We start from the raw sequence: 21,508 nt of genomic DNA, 5'->3' as shown, positions 1-21,508 counted from the left end.
GCCCCACTCCCAGTACCAATTTTCTGTATTAGTCCATTCTTGCACTGCTATAAGGAAATACCTGCGACTGGGTAATTTACAGAGAAAAGAGGTTTAGTTGGCTCACAGTTCTGGAGACTGGGGAGGTCTCAGGAAACTTACAATAATGGCAGAAGGTAAAGGGGAAGCAGGCAAGTCTTACATGGACAGAGCAGGAGGAAGAGAGTGGGGTAGGTGCCACACACTTTTAAACAAGCAGATCTTATGATAACTGATTCATGATCACAAGAAACATACCAAAGGGGAAATTCATCCTCATGATCCAATCACCTCCCACCAGGACCCATCTCTAACATTTGGGATTACAATTTGACATGAGATTTGGGCAGGGAAACAGACCCAAACCATATCAGCAGTACTAAAAGGGAAATTTATAGCTATAAGTGCCTACATCCAAAAAGCAGCCAAACTTCTAATAAAAAAACTAGTGATGCATCTTAAGGAACTATAAAAGAAAGAACAAACCAAATGCAAAATTACTAGAAGAGGAAAGATAAAGATCAGAGCAGAAATACATGAATTTGAAATGAAGAAAACAATACAAAAGAGTCGAGAAAATGAAAAGTTGGCATTTTGTAGAGATAAAGAAAATTGACAAATCTTTAACCAGACTAAGAAAAAAAGAGAGAAGCCCCAAATAAATAAAATCGAAGATGAAAAAGGAAACATTACAACTGATACTACAGAAATTCAAAGGATCATTAGAAGCCACTATGACCACTATATGCCAACAAATTGGAAAATCTAGAGAAAATGAACAAATTTGCAGACACATGCAACCTAGCAAGATTGACCATGAAGCAATCCAAAATCTGAACAGAGCTACCAAGATTGATCATGAAGCAATCCAAAATCTGAACAGATTGATAACAAGTAATGAGATTGAAACCATAATAAAAAGTCTCCCAGTAAAGAAAAGCCCAAGACCTGATGGCTTCATTGCTGAATTCTAATAAACATTTAAAGAACTAATACCAATCCTACTCAAACTATTCAAAAAAATAGAGGAGGAGGCAATACTTCCAAGCTCATTCTATGAGGCCAGTATTACCCTGATATCAAAATCAAAGATACATTAAAAAAATTACAGGCCAATATCTCTGATTTGATATTGATGCAAAAATCATCAACAAAATATGAGCAAACTGAATTCAGCAAGGCATTAAAAAGATCATTCATTATGACCAAGTGGAATTTATCTCCAGGATGCAAAGATGGTTCAACATATACAAATCAATCAATGTGACGCATCATATCAACAGAATAAAGGACAAAAACCATATGATCATTTCAATTGATGCTGAAAAAACATTTGATAACATTTAACACCCCCTCATGATAAAAATCTTCAGAAAACTGGTATAGAAGGAACATACCTTGAGATAATAAAAGCCATATATAACAGACCCATAGCTAGTATCATACTGAAGGGAAAAAACTAAAAGGCTTTCCTCTGATATCGGGAGCATGACAAGGATGCCCACTTTCACCACTGTTAGTCAACATAGTACTGGAAGTCCTAGCTAGAGCAATTGAACAAGAGAAAGAAGTAAACGGGATCCCAGTTGAAAAGGAAGAAGTAAAATTATCCTTGTTTGCAGATGATATAAGACTCCACCAAACAACTTTTAGAATTAATAAATTTAGTAAAGTTGCAGGATACAAGATTAACATACAACAATCAGTAGCATTTCTGTATATTAACAGTGAACAATCTGAAAAAGAAACATAAAAAGCAATTCCATTTACAATAAAGCCACAAATAAAATATCTAGGAATTAGCCAAAGATATAAAAGATTTCTACAATGAGAACTATAAACACTGATAAAAGGAAGAGGACACACACAAAAAATGGAAAGATATTCCAAGTTCATGGATAGGGAGAATCAATATTGTTAAAATGTTCCACTACTCAAAGCAATCTACTGATTCAATGCAATTCCTATGAAAATACCAATGATGTTTTCCACAGAAGTAGAAAAAAATCCTAAAATTTATATGGAACCAAAACACACACACACACACACACACACACACACACACACACACACACACAGAATAGTCAAAGCTATTCTAGGCAAAAACAGCAAAACTAGAAGAATCACATGATCTGACTTCAAGTTATATTGCAGAGCTACAGTAACCAAAACTGCATGGTACTGGCATAAATACAGACACATAGACTGTGGAACAGAGAACCTAAAACCAAATTCATATGCCTACAGTGAACTCATTTTTCACAAAGCTTCCAAGAACATATGTATTAGTCCATTTTCATGCTGCTTATAAAGACAAACCTGAGACTGGGTAATATATTAAGAAAAAGAGGTTTAATGGACTCACAGTTCCACGTCACTTGGAAGCACTCAAAATCATGATGGAAGGCAAAAGGCATGTCTTACATGGCAGCAGACAAGAGAGAAAATGAGAGATCATTAGATCTTGTGAGACTTATTCACTACCATGAGAACAGTATGGGGAAAACTACCCCCATGATTGAATTATTTCCCCCTGGGTCCCACCCACAACACATGGGAATTATAGGAGCTACAATTCAAAATGAGACTTAGGTAGGGACACAGCCACACCATATCACATACTTGACACCTATTTTCTGAGTGATATGGTTTGGCTGTGTACCCACCCAAATCTCATCTTGGGTTGTAGCTCCCGTAATTCCCATGTGTCATGGAAGGGACCCAGTGGGAGGTAATTGAATCATGGGTATGAGTCTTTCCCATGCAGTTCTCTTGATAGTGAATAAGTTTCATGAGATCTGATCATTTTATAAAGAAGAGTTCCCCTGCACACTCTCCCTTGCCTGCTGTCATGTGATATGTGACTCTGCTCCTCATTTGTCTTCCACCAGGATTGTAAGGCCTCCCCAACCATGTGTAACTCTGAGTCAGTAAAACCTCTTTCCTTTATAAATTACCCAGTCTTGAGTATGTCTTTATTTAGCAGCATGAAAATAGACCAGTACAGTAAAATGGTACCAGTAGAGTGGGGTACTGCTGTAAACACACCTGAAAATGTGGAAGTGACTTTGAAACTGGGTAACAGACAGACATTGGAACAGTTTGGAGAGCTCAGAAGAAGACAGGAAAATGTGAGAAAGCTTGGAGCTTCTTAGAGACTTGTTGAATGGCTTTGACAAACGTGGTGATAGTGATATGGACAATGAAGGCCACGCTAATGTGGTCACAGATGGAGATGAGGAACTTGTTGGGAACTGGAGCAATGGTGACTCTTGTTATGCTTTAGCAAAGAGTCTGGCACCATTTTGTTTATGCCCTAGAGATCTGTGCAACTTGAACCTTGAGAGAGATGATTTAGGGTATCTGGTGGAGGAAATTTCTAAGCAGCAAAGCATTCAATAGGTGATTTGGGTGCTGTTAAAAGCATTCACTTCTAAATATTCACAATGATATGGTTTGGAATTAGAACTTATGTTTAAAAGGGAAGCAGAGCATAAAATTTCAAAAAATTTGCAGCCTGATGATGCAGGAGAAAAGAAAAACCCATTGTCTGAGGAGAAATTCAGGCCTGCTGCAGAAATTTAAATAATGAGGAGCCAAGTGTTAATCACCAACAATGGGGAAAATGTCTCCAAGACATGTCCAAGACCATTGTGGCAGTCCCTCCCAGGCCCAGAGGCCTAGGAGGAGAAAATGGTTTCCTGCACCAGATCCAGGACCCCTCTGTTGTATGTAGCCTTGGAACTTGGCTCCTGTATCACAGCCACTCTAGCCATGGCTAAAAGGGGCCAAGGTACAGCTTGGGCTGTGGCTTTAGAGGGTGCAAGCTCCAAACCTTGGCAGCTTCCACATGGTGTTGATTCTGCTGGTACACAGAAGTTAAGAATTGAGGTTTGGGAACCTCCATCTAGATTTCAGAGGATGTATGGAAATGACTGGATGTCCAAGCAGAAGTTTGCTGCAGGGGTGGAGCCCTCATGGAGAAACTCTGCTTGGGCAGTGTGGAAGGGAAATGTGGAGTTGAAGCCCCCACACAGAGTGCCCACTGGGGCACTGTCTAGGGGAGCTGTGAGAAAAGGGCCACTGTTCTCCAGACACCAGAATGGTAGATGGACTGACAACTTGCGCTGTGCCCCTAGAAAAGCTGCAGACACTCAACACCAGCCAGTGAAAGCAGCTGGGAAGGGGGGGCTGTACCCTGCAAAGCCACAGGGGCAGAGCTGCACAAGACCATGGGAGGCCACATTTTGCATCGGTGTGACCTGGATGTGAGAGATGGAGTCAAAGGAGATCATTTTGTAACTTTAAGGTTTAATGACTGTCCTATTGGATTTCAGACTTGCATGGGGCCTGTAGTCCCCTTGTTTTGACCAATTTCTCCCATTTGAAATGACTGTGTTTACCCAATGCCTATATTCCCATTGTATCTAAGAAGTAGCTAACTTGCTTTCGATTTTACAGGCTCATAGGTGAAAGGGAATTGTCTTGTCTCAGATGAGACTTTGGACTGTGGACTTTTGAGTTAATTCTGAAATGATTTAAGACTTTAGAAGGCAGGATTGGTTTTGAAATGTGAAGATGTGAGATTTGGGAGAGGTTGGGGTGGAATGATACGGTGTGGCTGTGTCCCCACCCAAATCTCATCTTGAATTGTAACCCCCGTAATTCCCATGTGTCATGTGAGGGACCCCAGTAGGAGGTAATTAAATCATGGGGGTGGGTCTTTCCCATGCTGTTTTCATGATAGTGAATAAGTCTCATGAGATCTGATGGTTTTATAAAGGGGAGTTCCCCTGCACACTCTCTCTTGCCAACTGCCATATAAGATGTGACTTTGCTCCTCATTTGCCTTCTGCCAGGATTGTGAGGCCTCCCAGTCATGTAGAACTGTGAGTCAATTAAACTTCTTTCCTTTATAAATACCCAATCTTGGGTATGACTTTACTGAGACATACCCAAGTATGCAGCAGTCTGCATGAGAACAGACTACTAATATACTGAGTAATATGCCATAAGCACATGCACTCAAAGCAAAAATGGACAAATGGGATCACACCAAGTTAAAAAGTTTCTTCACAATGCAGGAAACAATCAACAAAAGGAGAGACAATTCACAACACAGAAGAAAATATATGCAAATTACCCATCTAACAAGGGATTAATAACCAGAATATAAAAGGAGCTCAAACATGTCTATAGAAAAAATATAATAATCCAATAAAAAATGGGCAAAAGATTTGAATAGTTATTTCTCAAAGAAGGCATACAGATGGCAAACAAGCATATGAAAAGGCGGTCAACATCTTTGATCACTAGAGAAATATAAGTCAAATCTACAATGAGATATCATCTCACACCAGCTAAAATGGCTTTTATCCAACACAGTCAATAACAAATGCTGGCAAGGATGTGGAGAAAAGGGAATTCTCACACACTTTTGTATGAAGATTGAAATCAAAACAACTGAACCCATGGAGATAGAGAGCAGAAAGATAGTGGGAATGAAAATTAATACAACCACTATGGAGAACAGTTTGGAGGTTCCTAAAAAAACTAAAAATAAAGCTACCACATGATCCAGCAATCCCACTGCTGGGTACATACGCAAAAGAAAGGAAATCAGTGTATCAAAGAGATATCTGCACTCCCCTGTTTGCTGCAGCACTGTTCACATAGCCAAGATTTGAAAGCAACCTAAGTGTCCATCAACAAATGAATGGATAAAGAAAATGTGGTACATATATACAACGGAGTACTACGCCACCATAAAAAAGGGATAAGATTCTGTCATTTGCATAAAGATAGATGGAAATGGAGATCATTATGCTAATGAAATAAGTTAGGCACAGAAAAACAAACTTGGCATGTTTTTCCTTACCTGTGGGTGCTAAAAATCAAAACAATTGAATCCATGAAGATAGAGAGTAGAAGTATGGTTACTAGAGTCTGGGAAGGGTAGTGCTGGGGTGGGAAAGAATTGGGGATAGTTAGTGGGTACAAAAAATCTACAATCAGAAAGAAGAAATAAGACCTAGTATTTGATAGCGTAGCAGAATTAGTCAATAATAATTTAATTGTACATTTAAAAATAACTAAGAGAGTATAATTGGATTGTATGCTACATAAATGATACATGCTTGAGGGGATGGATATCCCATTTTCCATGATGTGATCATTTCTTACTGTATGCTTGTATCAAAGTATCTTATGTAAATTTATATGTGTGTATATATATATATACACACACACACACACAAACACATACTCCTACTGTGTATCCATAAAAATTTAAAATATTAAGACTACCTATATTCATCTACAATGTTATTATCCTCAAAGGTGATATACAGTTTACCCTTGAAAAACAGGAATTTGAAGGATTACCATTCTGGCTACATTACAAGATGGCCGAATAGGAACAGCTCCGGTCTGCAGCTCCCAGTGTAATTGACGCAGAAGATGGGTAATTTCTGCATTTCCAACTGAGCCTCCACTGGTGATACCCAGGCAAACAGGGTCTAGAGTGGACCTCCAGCAAACTCTAATGGACCTGCAGCTGAGGGACCTGATTGTTAGAAGGAAAACTAACAAACAGAAAGGAATAGCGTCGACATCAACAAAAAGGACATCTACACCAAAACCCCATCTGTAGGACACCAACAACAAAGACCAAAGGCAAAACCACAAAGATGGGGAGAAACCAGAGTAGAAAAGCTGAAAATTCTAAAAATCAGAGTGCCTCTTCTCCTCCAAAGGATCATGCTCGTCAGCAATGGATCAAAGCTGGATGGAGAATGACTTTGACAAGTTGACAGAAGTAGGCTTCAGAAGGTTGGTAACAACAAACTTCTCCAAACTAAAGGAGTATGTTTGAACCCATCACAAGGAAGCTAAAAACCTCGAAGAAAGATTAGATGAATGACTAACTATAATAAACAGTGTAGGGAAGACCTTAAATGACCTGATGGATCTGAAAACCACAGCATGAGAACTTTGTGATGCATGCACAAGCTTCAGTAGCTGATCCTATCAAGTGGAAGAAAGGGTATCAGTGACTGAAGATCAAATTAATGAAATAAAGTGAGAATACAAGATTAGAGAAAAGGGAGTAAAAATAAACAAACAAAAACTCCAAGAAATATGGGACTATGTGAAAAGACCAAATACAAACGTTTGATTGGTGTACCTGAAAGTGATGGGGAGAATGGAACCAAGTTGGAAAATACTCTTCAGGATATTATCCAGGAGAACTTCCCCAACCTAGCAAGGCAGGCCAACGTTCAAATTCAGGAAATACAGAGAACACCACAAAGATACTCCTCAAGAAGAGCAACCCCAAGACACAAAATTGTCAGATTCACCAACGTTGAAATGAAGGAAAAAATGTTAAGGGCAGCCAGAGAGAAAGGTCGAGTTACCCACAAAGGGAAGCCCATCAGACTAACAGTGGATCCCTCGGCAGAAATCTTAGAAGCCAGAAGAAGGTGGGGGCCAATATTCAACACTCTTAAAGAAAAGAATTTTCAGCCCAGAATTTCATATCCAGCCAAACTAAGCTTCATAAGTGAAACAGAAATAAAATCCTCTACAGACAAGCAAATGCTGAGAGATTCTGTCACCACTAGGCCTCCCTTACAAGAGCTCCTGAAGGAAGCACTAAACTCAGAAAGAAACAACCGGTACCAGCCACTGCAAAAACATGCCAAGTTGTAAAGACCATTGATGCTATGAAGAAACTGCATGAATTGACAGGCAAAATAACCAGCTAACATCATAATGACAGGATCAGATTCACACATAACAATATTAGCCTTAAATGTAAATGGGTTAAATGCCCCAATTAAAAGACACAGACTGGTAAATTGGATAAAGAGTCAAGACCCATCAGTTTGCTGTATTCAGGAGACCCATCTCACGTGCAAAGATGCACAAATGCTCAAAATAAAGGGATGGAGGAAGATCTACCAAGCAAATGGAAAGCAAAAAAAAAAAAAAAAAAAAAAAAAAGCAGGGGTTGCAATCCTAGTCTCTGATAAAACAGACTTTAAACCAACAAAGATCAAAAGAGACAAAGAAGGCCATTACATAATGGTAAATGGATCAATTCAAGAAGAAGAGCTAACTATCCTAAATATATATGCACCCAATACAGTAGCACCCAGATTCATAAAGCAAGTCCTTAGAGACCTACGAAGAGACTTAGACTCCCACACAATAATAATGGGAGACTTTAACACCCTACTGTCAATATTAGACAGATCAATGAGACAAAAGGCAAAAAAGGATATCGAGGACTTGAACTCAGCTCTGCACCAAGCAGACCTAATAGACATCTATGGAACTCTGGACTCCAAATCAACAGAATATACATTCTTCTTAGGACCACATGGCACTTATTCTAAAATTGACCACATAATTGAAAGTAAAGCACTCCTCAGCAAATGTGAAAGAACAACAAGCTGTCTCTCAGACCACAGTGCAATCAAACTAGAACTCAAGATTAAGAAACTCACTCAAAACCGCACAACTACATGGAAACTGAACAACCTGCTCCTGAATGACTACTGGATAAATAACAAAATGAAGGCAGAAATAAAGATGTTCATTGAAACTAATGAGAACAAAGACACAATGTACCAGAATCTCTCGGACACATTTAAAGCAGTGTGTAGAGGGAAGTTTATAGCACTAAATGTCCACAAGAGAAAGCAGGAAAGATCTAAAACTGACATAACATCACAATTAAAAGAACTAGAGAAGCAAGAGCAAGCAAATTCAAAACTAGCAGAAGGCAAGAAATAACTAAGATCAGAGCAGAACTGAAGGAGATAGAGACACAAAAAACCCTATACCTGATGTAAATGACGAGTTGATGGGTGCTGACGAGTTGATGGGTGCAGCACACCAACATGGCACAAGTATACATATGTAACAAACCTGCACGTTATGCACATGTACCCTAGAACTTAAAGTATAATAATAATAATAAATAATTTTTAAAAAATCAATGAATCCAGGAGCTGGTTTTTTGAAAAGATCAACAATATTGATAGCAAGACTAATAAAGAAGAAAAGAGAGAAGAATCAAATAGACACAATAAAAAAAGATAAAGGGGATATCACCATCGATCCCACAGAAATACAAACTACCATCAGAGAATACTATAAACACCTCTACAGAAGAAATGAATAAATTACTGGACACATACACCCACCCAAGACTAAACCAGGAAGATGTTGAATCTCTGAATAGACCAATAACAGGCTCTGAAATTGATGCAATAATTAATAGCCTACCAACCAAAAATGTGCAGATCAAGAAGGATTCACAGTTGAATTCTACCAGAGGTACAAAGAGGAGCTGGTACCATTCCTTCTGAAACTATTCCAATTAACAGAAAAAGAGGGAATCCTCCCTAATTCATTTTATGAGGCCAACATCATCCTGATACCAAAGCCTGGCAAAGTCACAACAAAAAAAAGAGAATTTTAGACCAATATCCCTGATGAACATTGATGTGAAAATCCTCAATAATATACTGGCAAACCAAATCCAGCAGCACATCTCAAAGCTTATCCACCACAATCAAGTCAGCTTCATCCCTGGGATGCCAGGCTAGTTCAACATACACAAATCAATAAATGTAATGCATCACAGAAACAGAACCAATGCAAAACCACATGATTATCTCAACAGATGCAGAAAAGGCCTTTGACAAAATTCAACAGTGCTTCCTGCTAAAAACTCCCAATAAACTAGGTATTGATGGAACGTATCTCAAAATAATAAGACCTATTTATGACAAACCCACACCCAATATCATACTGAATGGGCAAAAACTGGAAGCATTCCCTTTGAAAACCGGCAAAAGACAAGGATGCCCTCTCTCACCACTTCTATTCAACATAGTGTTGGAAGGTCTGGCCTGGGCAATCAGGCAAGAGAAATAAATGAAGGGTATTCAATTAGGAAAACAGAAAGTCAAATTGTCCCTGTTTGCAGATGACATGATTGTATATTTAGAAAACCCCATCATCTCAGCCCAAAATCTCCTGAAGCTGATAAGCAACTTCAGCAAAGTCCCAGGATACAAAATCAATGTGCGAAAATCACAGGCATTCCTATACACCAATAACAGACAAATAGAGAGCCAAATCATGAGAGAACTCCCATTCACAATTGCTACAAAGAGAATAAAATACCTAGGAATCCAACTTACAAGGGATGTGAAGGACCTCTTCAAGGAGAACTACAAACCACTGCTCAACAAAATAAAAGAGGACGCAAACAAATGGAAGAACATTCCATGCTCATGGATAGGAAGAATCAATATTGTGAAAAAGGCCATACTGCCCAAGGTAGTGTATAGATTTAATGCCATCCCCATCAAGCTACCAATGACTTTCTTCAAAGAATCGGAAAAACTACTTTAAAGTTCATATGAAACCAGAAAAGAGCCCACATTGCCAAGACAATCATAAGCAAAAAGAACAAAGCTGGAAGCATCACACTACCTGACTTCAAACTATACTACAAGGCTACAGTAACCAAAACAACATGGTAGTGGTACCAAAACAGAGATGTAGACCAATGGAACAGAACAGAGCCCTCAGAAATAACACCACACCTACAACCATCTGGTCATTGACAAACCTGACAAAAACAAGAAATGGGGAAAGGATTCCCTATTTGATATATGGTGCTGGGAAAACTGGTTAGCCATATGTAGAAAGCTGAAACTGGATCCCTTCCTTACACCTTACACAAAAATTAATTCAAGATGGATTAAAGACTTAAATGTTAGACCTAAAACCATAAAAACCCTAGAAGAAAACCTAGGCAATACCATTCAGGACATAGGCATGGGCAAGGACTTCATGACTAAAACACCAAAAGCCATGGCAACAAAAGCCAAAATTGACAAATGGGATCTGCTTAAACCAAAGAGCTTCTGCGTGGCAAAAGAAACTACCATCAGAATGAATAGGCAACCTACAGAATGAGAGAAAATTTTTGCATCTACCCATCTGACAAAGGGCTAATATCCAGAATCTACAAATAACTCAAACAAATTTACAAGAAAAAAAAAAATCCCATCAAAAAGTGGGCAAAGGATATGAACAGATACTTCTCAAAAGAAGACATCTATGCAGCCAACAGACACACGAAAAAATGCTCATCATCACTGGTCGTCAGAGAAATGAAAATCAAAACCACAATGAGATACCATCTCACACCAGTTAGAATGGTGATCATTAAAAAGTCAGGAAACAACAGATGCCGGAGGATGTGGAGAAATAGGAAATTTTTATACTATTGGTGGGAGTGTAAATTAGTCCAATCATTGTGGAAGACAGTGTGGCGATCCCTCAAGGATCTAGAACTAGATATACCATTTGACCCTGAAATCCCATTACTGGGTATATACCCGAAGGATTATAAACCATGCTGCTATAAAGACAAATTTTTGCTATTCACAATAGCAAAGACTTGGAACCAACCCAAATATCCATTAATGATATACTGGATTAAGAAAATGTGGCATATGTACATCATAGAATACTATGCAGCCATAAAAAAGATGAGTTTATATTATTTCCAGGGACGTGGATGAAGCTGGAAACCACTATTCTCAGCAAACTATCACAAGGACAGAAAACCAAACACCACATGTTCTCATGCATAGGTGGGAATCAAACAATGAGATCACTTGGACACAGGGCAGGGAACATCACACACCAGGGCTTGTCGGTGGGTAGGGGGCTGGGGGAGGGATAGCATTAGGAGAAATACCTAATGTAAATGATGAGTTTATAAGGGCAGCAAACCAACATGGCACATGTATACCTAGGTATCAAACCTACACGTTGTGCACATGTACCCTATAACTTAAAGTATAATAAAAAAAACAAAAATAAATAAATATAATAATAATTAAAAAAAGAAAAACAGGAATTTGAACTGCATGGGTCCACTTATATCAGATTTTCTTCTGCTTCAGCCACAGTTGATACAGCAAGACCAAGCCCTCCTCTTCCTTCTCTGTCTCAGACTATTCAATGTCAAGATGATGAGAGTGAAGACCTTTATGATGATCCACTTCCACTTAATGAATAGTAAATATATTTTCTCTTATGATTTTCTTAATAACATTTTCTGTTCTCTGGATTACTTTATTGTAAGAGTGCAGTATACAATACGTAATACAAAATATGTTAATCGACTATGTTATCAGTAAGGCTTCCGATTATCAGCAGGGCAGTAGTAGTTAAGTTTTGGGGGAGTCAAAAGTTATCAACAGCTTTTCAACTGTGTGTGGAGGCTTTCAGTGCCCCTCACCACTACATTGTTCAAGGGTCCACTGAAATTTGATAACTACTTGAAAACTTTTTAGGGCCGGATACTACTTGAAAACCTTTCTTCTAGTAGCCTTAACTAGTTAAGACCATTTTAAATGGCTTTTTAAGAACTACACTTCTATCTGACTCTAAAGAAGATCCACATTTAGTTCAGGTGCCAAATAAAATCTACCTGAGACCAAAGGATTTGCAAGATACCAAAACTAAAACCAAACCTAATTAAGCAAACTAAAAATATTAGGCTACTTTAGTTTACATGCAAAAAACCAGAGGCCTTATCTAACTCTGCTAGCAAAGAAATTGAGAAATTAAATCTACGCTTGAAAGTACTGAGTTGACTTAGATAAGGCAGCTAAAATGGAAGGAAAGACAAGTCTTAACAAAATATTCAATTCAGAATTGGGAGTTAGTGTTCCCAGTGACCTTGTATTGTGGAAAAGCATATAAGTGTCAAAGTTTCTTAGACAATGTGACCACAATAGTAGCTTAGACCGCCTATCTCTTTATGCTTGTGCCATCAAGCTCTGCCAATATATGGGATATTTAGAAGAAACTCAACTTGCATAAGTAGATTCAGCAAAGTGCAAGTGGAATCTTGACTTCTTAATGAACTTGACTGGTAAACACAAATGTATGTAGAAATCTTCTACGAGCCCTTCACAAATATTAGCACCCTGTGCCTGGAATTCACACGTATTTCACCACTGGGCTGCTCTTGCTCTTTCTGCCTTTCTCAGACTGTCTTTCTTCTCATGGCTTCTTTCATTCATCCAGATTTACAACCTGTTCTAAATGAGTCTGTTTGGCTTTGACTTGAACCTCAATTCCAGGTCACAGCTTGCCCATTTTCTCATGGACAAGAATCTCTAATACAGATAGCAGACACAATGACCCCTGAATCTCGCCTGAAGCTCTGTAGGAATTCTCTCCCCTCCTATCAGGAAAGAAAAATCATTCCTATAGCTCAACTTCCATGAGGTCAATGGAAATTACAATTTTAAAAGTGATTTATAGATCAATAAATATTTATCATTATTTCAGTTTCTCCACGGAGGTACATAAAGAAAAACTTCCTAATGAGTTTGAAATATAAAGCAGCTGCTAACTTTGATATGGAACTTATTAGCTGATAGAGAATTACCAAAAGAATACAATTTCCCTGAAAGCTGGTAATGAATATATATATGTCTCAGAATTGTCCTTTAATTTCTGGCTACATAGCAAAAATAAAACTTTTATTTGATTTTATTTGGCTCTGTGAAAGTGCATTCTCTTTCATGAAACCACAAATTCAAGAGTGGGAGCTACCACTAGTGATGCAAATTTGGAATCAGTATTGATATATGTTGATTAAAAATATCCCACAGGTGTTGAAATGAAACTTATTAAGCAGCACTACTGTCATTGATTTGCTGAAAAATGATCAATGACTATTAATATGCTTTTAATGGTATACTTTTATATGTAAATTGATTAAAACTTTAAAATTAATTTTAAATGACTTTCAAACTAGAGATTTTACTATAGAATAGGCTATACCTTGTATTTTTATAAATTTCAATATTCATATAACATGAGTACCTACAATGTCTGATTGAAAGGCCCATTACTGAAAAATCTTAATGCAATGGCCTAGAAGACAAACTGTCTGTACAAAGAAAAAGAAAGAATTACTATGAACATTAGATTGTAACAACTTGCACATAGTTCTGTTTATGTAACCATTTCTCATTGATAAATATAGATGAACACATAGAGACAGAACCTATAGACTCACTGCCCTGCACATCACAAATGGCCTTCACTACAGAAATATATTCAGCAAGTTACTCCAAGACCAGAAGCAAATAATCTATGGAGAAAATAAAAACATACGCTGTTGCAATAAATTTTTTGCATCTGAATATATTTCATGCATAACATGTGTTTTTCTCTCTAATTCCTTAAATGGCTTGGAACCTGGATATGCTCCTATTAGGATCAATAGACCACTATATTCTACTATTTTCTTTCTGTATTCTGCAAATAACTAGACCTGAGGAAACTACACAGGTATGATAAAGAACAATTAGAGATTCAAAAACGAATGTATACAATTCGAATTAGTAATTAAACTGGGAGAGGTACATTGCTAACACTGGGAAAATCTAAAGCATATATACCTGTGAGAACAATTAACATTTTTCTTATATTTGAAAGCATGATATAGGGAGATAGGGTTAAAATGAACTTCAACTGTAGTTGTAATTTTTCAGAAATTGAAGACTTAAGGTTGCCATTGCTTTTGTGTTTAATTTACCTACTGTCATGCCCTTAAGTCCTTCACCAAATATATAGGCAGAAAGAAAAAACAACCATACAAATCAACAAAATGTTTTAATCGAATAAGGAAAATGTAGCATTCATGAAGATGTAAGGGTTGAGGGAGAGGGTGGCATGAATATGCTGACTTCCACATTATTTCATGACCCCATGAATTCTTCTCAGTGGTAAAGCAAATGTTTTCACTATCAGAAATGCAGTAAATACCAACATGTTAGCAGATGATATTACTTACATGCTCTATGAAGCATAAGTCTTGTTTCTATTTTGTTCTACAGTATAAAAAGAGAAAGTCTGTCAGGCAAGAAACTAAAAATGAAGAAAATATGAGTCTTGTCTAACTGAAAAGCCTACCAGTATCAGGCCCCAACATTCATCATATTTAAAATTCCAATTATAAATCCCTCAATTAGAACCTATCTTTTTAGCATACTTTTTAGATAATTTTTGTCTTACTTTTTAGTTTGAGTGGACTATGATCAGCTATCTCTAAGGCCAATTCTAATATCCTGTTAATTGTTTTTTTAAAGTGCATGCTTCTCTTGTCTTCCTGAGCCACGTTTTCTACAGTGATCTGGCTTTAAGGGAAGGCAGTACATGAGAGGACACCCTTTGGTCTTGTCTTCCCTGGACTCCTCAGGACACCAGATTCCAGGGTGGATTTGTAGTCCATTCCTGGTACTGTGTGCCCCTTTCCTCAGGTGTTAGGCTCTTGGTTTTCCTGGCTTTGCCCTTAATTTCAGATAAATCATCGTTGTTAAATAGATGTTTCTGGACATCCTAAGTTTTGGATTCTGTACAAGACGGTGGCCAAAAAAATAATTTGTACATTGTTTGATTTCAGGTATTTCTGTGGTTGGATAGTTTGGAAATTTAAGAATGTCATTTGAGCAATATTTTGAAATTGAAACGAGAAAAGGACTTCAAAGCACCAATGTAAGTATTCTACTTTTCTAAGAAAATGGTTTGTAATTTAGGATTTGCTCTTAAGTGTAGATGAGAATTGCTAGCTTACCTGAACCAGCTGCTACCACTTCGTTTTATGCTCATAATAATGAAGTGAGAATTTTAGCAAGTGAAAACTGTTGTTTAAAACCTAAGAACTGAAAGCTTCTGTCCAACAGTGTATTCAGGGCCAAACCTAATGGTTTATAAAACAGATGATGAGTGTGTACATGTTATGAATTGCTGCCGTATGATGCCTTCCTAGGTTTTGTATACAAAGTGGGGAAAGTTTTCATTCTACTGTGTGACTCATCAATACAACAGATGAGATGTTTGATAGAAACATTGCTGTCATTTCTAATGAATTCATAAGCTATTGTTCAATTCTCTTTTATGCTACAAGCCCAGCTGAGAGCCCAAGAGTTTGTGTTTAATCAGACACAGTACATGTCTATCTTTCACTAAACATCAGGATGATGACCAATATAATTTTTCAGAAAAACTAATTTCTTAAGTTTGTCAAGTACGATTTAAGGAGACCCAGTTTAACTCCTTAGAAGAGCCAATTTTTATATAAACTTTTTTACACTTTCTATTCATTATTCAGTATAGTTTGATTTCCCTTTGAGTATAATCAAAGAATAGGTTTAATGCAGTCCCCAAACTGACAAGAAGCTATCGTTGATAGCATGAGTGAAAGCAGAAAGATTGGTTATAGAAAGAAAACATAAGTGGTGTTTGAATTGAACTTTGAGGCTGAAAGAGAAAGAATTTAGAGAACAAGTGCCAGTATTAATACCTTCCAAGGAAGGCAGCTTTAATTTGCATTTAGGTACCAGTCAGGGATGAGAATTGCTAGCTTGTCTGAAGCAGCAGATATAATCATATTTTATACCCAGGGTGACACAAAATATCAGGTTTTTCTCCTAATTGATTGAAAGTACAGTCATGTCTCTTTATGATCTTCTTTCTTTTTTTCTCTCTCTATGGATTTTCTTCTCATTAGGATCTAACTGAAGAACTTTGTTTTTCAGGGTCAAGCCACTGAACTGACTGTGCACACATTCTTGGCTTAGTTAGCTGCAAAGTACCTAGAGGTTGCAGTTAGTAACAAATTCAGCTTCTGCAGAATCATGCAAAGGGGAGTGTCTCTTACTTTCATTATTTTTTTTTTCTTTGGAAAAAAATGGCTTCATTATCTGGGAACAGAAAATAAACTTTGAAGTCGATCTTCTTTGGTGGTTTAATGTCTAACAAGATTATAGAGAATCTTGTTTTAAAAACATGGTCCAACAGCAGGAATTTGAAAGCACATTCAATTTCCATTCCTTTTTTTTAAAAAATTCCTTTGTTTTTTCCCATTGATTTCTCTATTGAAAAAGGAAGACAGAAGGGGACAGAATTCATTTAGGATGAATCTATGTATCTTATCTATCTAGATCTTACATATGGCATTTTCTTTAGCTAGTTGCTTTAATGATTTAGATTTCTGATTTAGAACAATTCATATTTTATAGATACTTGATTAAAAATACAAAAAATATAAATACATACTACAATAGACGACATAATAAGTGAAACTTGCAGAATGGGATAACCTTGTGTGTTTAAATTTCTTATAACCAAAAATATTTCTGATGTTAGCACTTGTAAATTATGGTTATTGGTTTCTGGAATCAATGTGATAACCTAAGACTACATGGAATCTACCTGTCTCCAAATTTCTCAATGAGGTAGCTCAAACAATGCCTAGAGCCACATGCTAAATATGGTCTCTTCCACCACAGATAATTATAGAGGGATCCTATCAATGGGTTGAGCCAGATGAGAATTTACTCCTATCCACTAAAGTACCACTGCCCCACTTCTGTCCAGCAGGTTTGATAAAAAGTCTACCTGCAACCATGGATCTGTCTACAGCACCCATAAGAAAACCATCCGGTAAACCCTCAGCCCGTGTTTTAGGGCAAGCAGCTTCTGTCTGGTACAATCATTGAAGAAACTGGTAAAGAAAAAAGAGAAAAAACAAATGCATAAGTTAAACTCCACATTATAGGGATTAAAACTAGAGAAAAATGGGGCGTGTAAGTTTGTACTAATAAATGCAAAATTCAAAAAACTTTTCTAAAATATAGATTCAACTTGTAAAAAGTAAGTGCTATAAGAACCACAAGTAAATATGGGAGAACATTTTTATGTCTCAGGGCGGTAAATGTCTTTACGAGCATAACTCTAAATTCAGAAGCAGTAACAGAAAAGATTTACAATAAACTACTTTTAAAAAGCAAAAGCTTCTCCATGTGAAAACATACAAAAGTCAAGAACAAGCAAACAGCAAACTGATGAATTTTTTTGTAGCACACATAAGACTCAAAATGTTAATTTCCTTGTTATATGAACTGTCCTTATCAATCAACAAGAAAAATATTAACAACCCAGTATAACAATGGGCAAATTACATATACAGAGAACTCACAAATAAATGACCAATAAACAAATGGAAAGATGTTCCAGATTGTTAAAAATCAATGAATAATAATAATAAAAAAACAACTATGAGTGATCAGTGCTTCCCCAGGCAGATTGAGAAAGAATTAAACGATAAATAGTATCAAATATTGGAGAGGATATGGGGAAACAAGCACTCTTATACCCAGGACACATTAGTATAAATTGGCCCACCTCTTCCGGTGAGCAACTATGTAATGATTCAAATATTTAAGTAGGCACACTTTGACTTAAAACCACAAATTCTAGAAATTTATTATAAAGAAATAATCAACAAGTTAAAAGGATATTTACTGTAGCATTGTTTATAATAGTAAAAATTAGAAACATCTTAATTATCCCTTGATAGGGTTTGCTTATATATATATATACACACACACACATACACACACTCAATATATATATAGAGTATATACATATATATAGTATATACATATATATGTACACAATTTGTAAAAATTGAATTTGAGTTATATAGATGGATAACGATAAAGGACCAATCCAGACTGCTGCCTATTTTTTGTTAATTAAGTTCAGTTGAACTCGTGCCACACCTATTCATTGACTCATTGGGTATGGCTGCTTTTGTGCTCAAAGGTAGAAATGAGTACTTATGATGGGGACACAAAGTCTGTAATATATATCTGGCTCTTCACAGAAAGTTCCCAACTCCTCTTCTACTGATACAGTTTACATTGTTACGACATAGCAAAAACAAAAACAAACTATTTTTAAACAAATATATATATGATATCTCATTTTATTGTACTTTGCTTCATTGTGCATCACAGACATTGTGTTTTTTACAAATTGAAAGTTTGTGGCAATTCTGCATTAAGGCTATAGGTGCTACTCAATTCATGTCTCTGTGTCACATTTTGGTAATTGTTGCAATATTTCAAACTTTTTGAATATTATTATATGTGTTATGGTGATTTGTCATCAGTGACCTTTTATGTTGTTATTGTAAAATGAATTTAATAAATGCTGTGTGTGTTCTGACTGCTCCACCAATCGTTCCCCGACTTTCTCCCTCTCCTCGGGCCTCCCCATTCCCTGAGACACAGTATTAAAATTAGGCCAATTTAATAACCCTACAATGGCCTGTAGGCCTTCCAGTGGAAAGACGAGTTGCACATCTTTTACTTTAAATCAAAACCTGAAATCAGTTAAGCTTAGTGAGGGAGGCATGTTGAAAGCCAAGATAGGCTGAAAGCCAGGCTTCTTGCTCCAAACAGTTATCCAAGATGTAAATGCACAGAAAAAAATTCCTGAAGGAAATGAAACGTGCTACTCCAGTGAACAGATATATGATAACGAAGCAAAACAGCCTTATTGCTGATAGGGAGAAAGTTTTCGTGGTCTAGATAGAAGATCAAACCAGCCACAACATCCCCTTAAGCCAAAGCCTAATCCGGAGCAAGGCCCCAGCTCTCTTTAATTCTATGAAGACTGGGAGAAGTGAGAAAGCTGCAGAAGAAAAGTTGAAAGCTAGCAGAGGTTGGCTCATGAGGTTTAAGGAAAGATGACGTCTCTATAACATAAAAGTGGAAGGTGAAGCAGTTAAGGGCTAATGCAGAAGCTGCAGCAAGTTAGCCAGAAGATCTAGCTACTATCATTGATGAAGGTGGTTCACTAAACAACAGATTTTCAATGTAGATTTTAAAAACCTTCTATTGGAAGAAGATGCCATCTAGAACTTTTATAGCTAGAGAGAAGTCAATAGCTGGCTTCAAAGCTTCAAAGGACACTCTGAGTCTCTTGTTTGAGGCTAATGCAGCTGGTGACTTTAAGGTGAAGCCAATGCTCATTGACTATTCTGAAAAACTGAGGGCCCTTAAGAATTACGTGAAATCAATTCAGCCTGAGCTCTATAAATGGAATAACAAGGTCTGAGTGACATCACATCTCTTTACAGAATGTTTTACTGAATAGCTTAAGCCCACTGTTGAGACCTACTGCTCAGAAGAAAAGGTTCCTTTCAAAATATTACTGCTCAGTGAAAATGCACCTGGTCGTGGAAGAGCTCTGATAGAGATATACAAAAAGATTAATGTTGTTTCCATGCCTACTAACACAACATGTATTCTGCAGTCAAGGAATTATTTCAACTTTCAAGTCTTACTTAAGAAATACATTTCTGTAATCCTAGCACTTTGGGAGGCCAAGGCGGGTGGATCACGAGGTCAGTAAATCCAGACCATCCTGGCTAACACGGTGAAACCCCGTCTCTATTAAAAAATATGAAAAATTATAGCTGGGCGTGGTGGCGGACGTCTGTAGTCCCAGCTACTCGGGAGGCTGAGGCAGGAGAATGGCGTGAACCCGGGAGGCGGAGCTTGCAGTGAACCAAGATCGCGCCACTGCACTCCAGCCTGGACGACAGAGCGAGACTCCATCTCAAAAAAAAAAAAAAAAAAAAAAAAAAAGAAAGAAAAAGAAAAAGAGAAAAGAAATACATTTCATAAGGCTATAGCTGCCATAGACAGTGATTCCTCTGATGGATCTGGGCAAATACAACTAAAAACCTTCTGGAAAGGATTCACCATTCCAGATGCCACCAAAACCATTCAGGATTCATAGGAGAAGTCAAAATATCAACATTAACATGAGTTTGAAAGTTGATTCCAAGCCTTGTGGATGACCTGAAGGGGTTGGAGACTTCAATGGAGGAAGTAACTGCAGATGTAGTGGAAACAGAAAGAGAACTAGAATTAGAAGTAGAGCCTGAAGATGGAACTGAATTGCTGCAATCTCAAAATAACACTTGAATGAATGAGGAGTTGCTTCTTGTGGATGAGCAAAGGAAGTAGCTTCTTAAGATGGAATCTACTCTTGGGAAAGATGTTATGTACAATGTTGAAATGACATCAAAGAATTTAGAATATTCTATTAACTTAGTTGATAAAGCAGCATCAGGGTTTGAGAGGATTTACTCAACTCTTGAAAGAAGTTCTACTGTGGGTAAAATGCTATCAAATAGCATTTCATACAACAGAAAAATCTTTTTTTTTTCTTTTTTTCTTCTTTTGGAGACAGAGTCTCCCTCTGTCACCCAGGCTGGAGTGCAGTGGCGTGGTCTTGGCTCACTGCAACCTCCAGCTCCTGGGTTCAAGCAATTCTCCTGCCTCAGCCTTCCAAGTAGCTGAGGTTACAGGGGCATGCCGTCACACCTGGCTAATTTTTTTTTTTTTTTGTATTTTAGTAGAGACAGAGTTTCACTGTGTTGCCCAGGCTGGTCTCGAACTCCTGAGCTCAGGCAATCCACCTGCCTGGGCCTCCCAAAGTGCTAGGATTACAGGCATACGCCACCACGCCTGGCCAAAAACTCTTTCATGAAAGGATGAGTCAATCA

At 37.4% G+C, this 21,508-nt stretch overlaps 2 long non-coding RNA genes across 3 annotated transcripts in view; one reads left to right on the top strand and one right to left on the bottom strand.

Moving 5' to 3' along the window:
* The window catches only part of LOC139364101 (uncharacterized), a 56,827-nt gene extending 40,013 nt beyond the window's left edge, over positions 1 to 16,814 (top strand). For both annotated transcript variants that reach the window (XR_011625374.1, XR_011625375.1), the window contains exons 4-6: positions 12,021 to 12,135; positions 15,545 to 15,636; positions 16,680 to 16,814. This is a non-coding gene — a long non-coding RNA (uncharacterized lncRNA). The remainder of the gene's footprint in view (positions 1 to 12,020; positions 12,136 to 15,544; positions 15,637 to 16,679) is intronic.
* A 65-nt stretch (positions 16,815 to 16,879) lies between these two features.
* The window catches only part of LOC105477918 (uncharacterized), a 136,333-nt gene continuing 131,704 nt past the window's right edge, over positions 16,880 to 21,508 (bottom strand). Inside the window, exons 5-6 of the long non-coding RNA XR_011625376.1 lie at positions 17,542 to 17,647; positions 16,880 to 17,015 (exon numbers count right to left, since the gene is read on the bottom strand). This is a non-coding gene — a long non-coding RNA (uncharacterized lncRNA). The remainder of the gene's footprint in view (positions 17,016 to 17,541; positions 17,648 to 21,508) is intronic.

This window comes from Macaca nemestrina, chromosome 7 (assembly GCF_043159975.1).
Source record: "Macaca nemestrina isolate mMacNem1 chromosome 7, mMacNem.hap1, whole genome shotgun sequence".
NCBI classification, from domain to species: domain Eukaryota; kingdom Metazoa; phylum Chordata; class Mammalia; order Primates; family Cercopithecidae; genus Macaca; species Macaca nemestrina.
The sequence above is the reverse complement of the archived record's forward strand: the minus strand, read 5'-3'. Positions and strand labels throughout refer to the sequence as shown.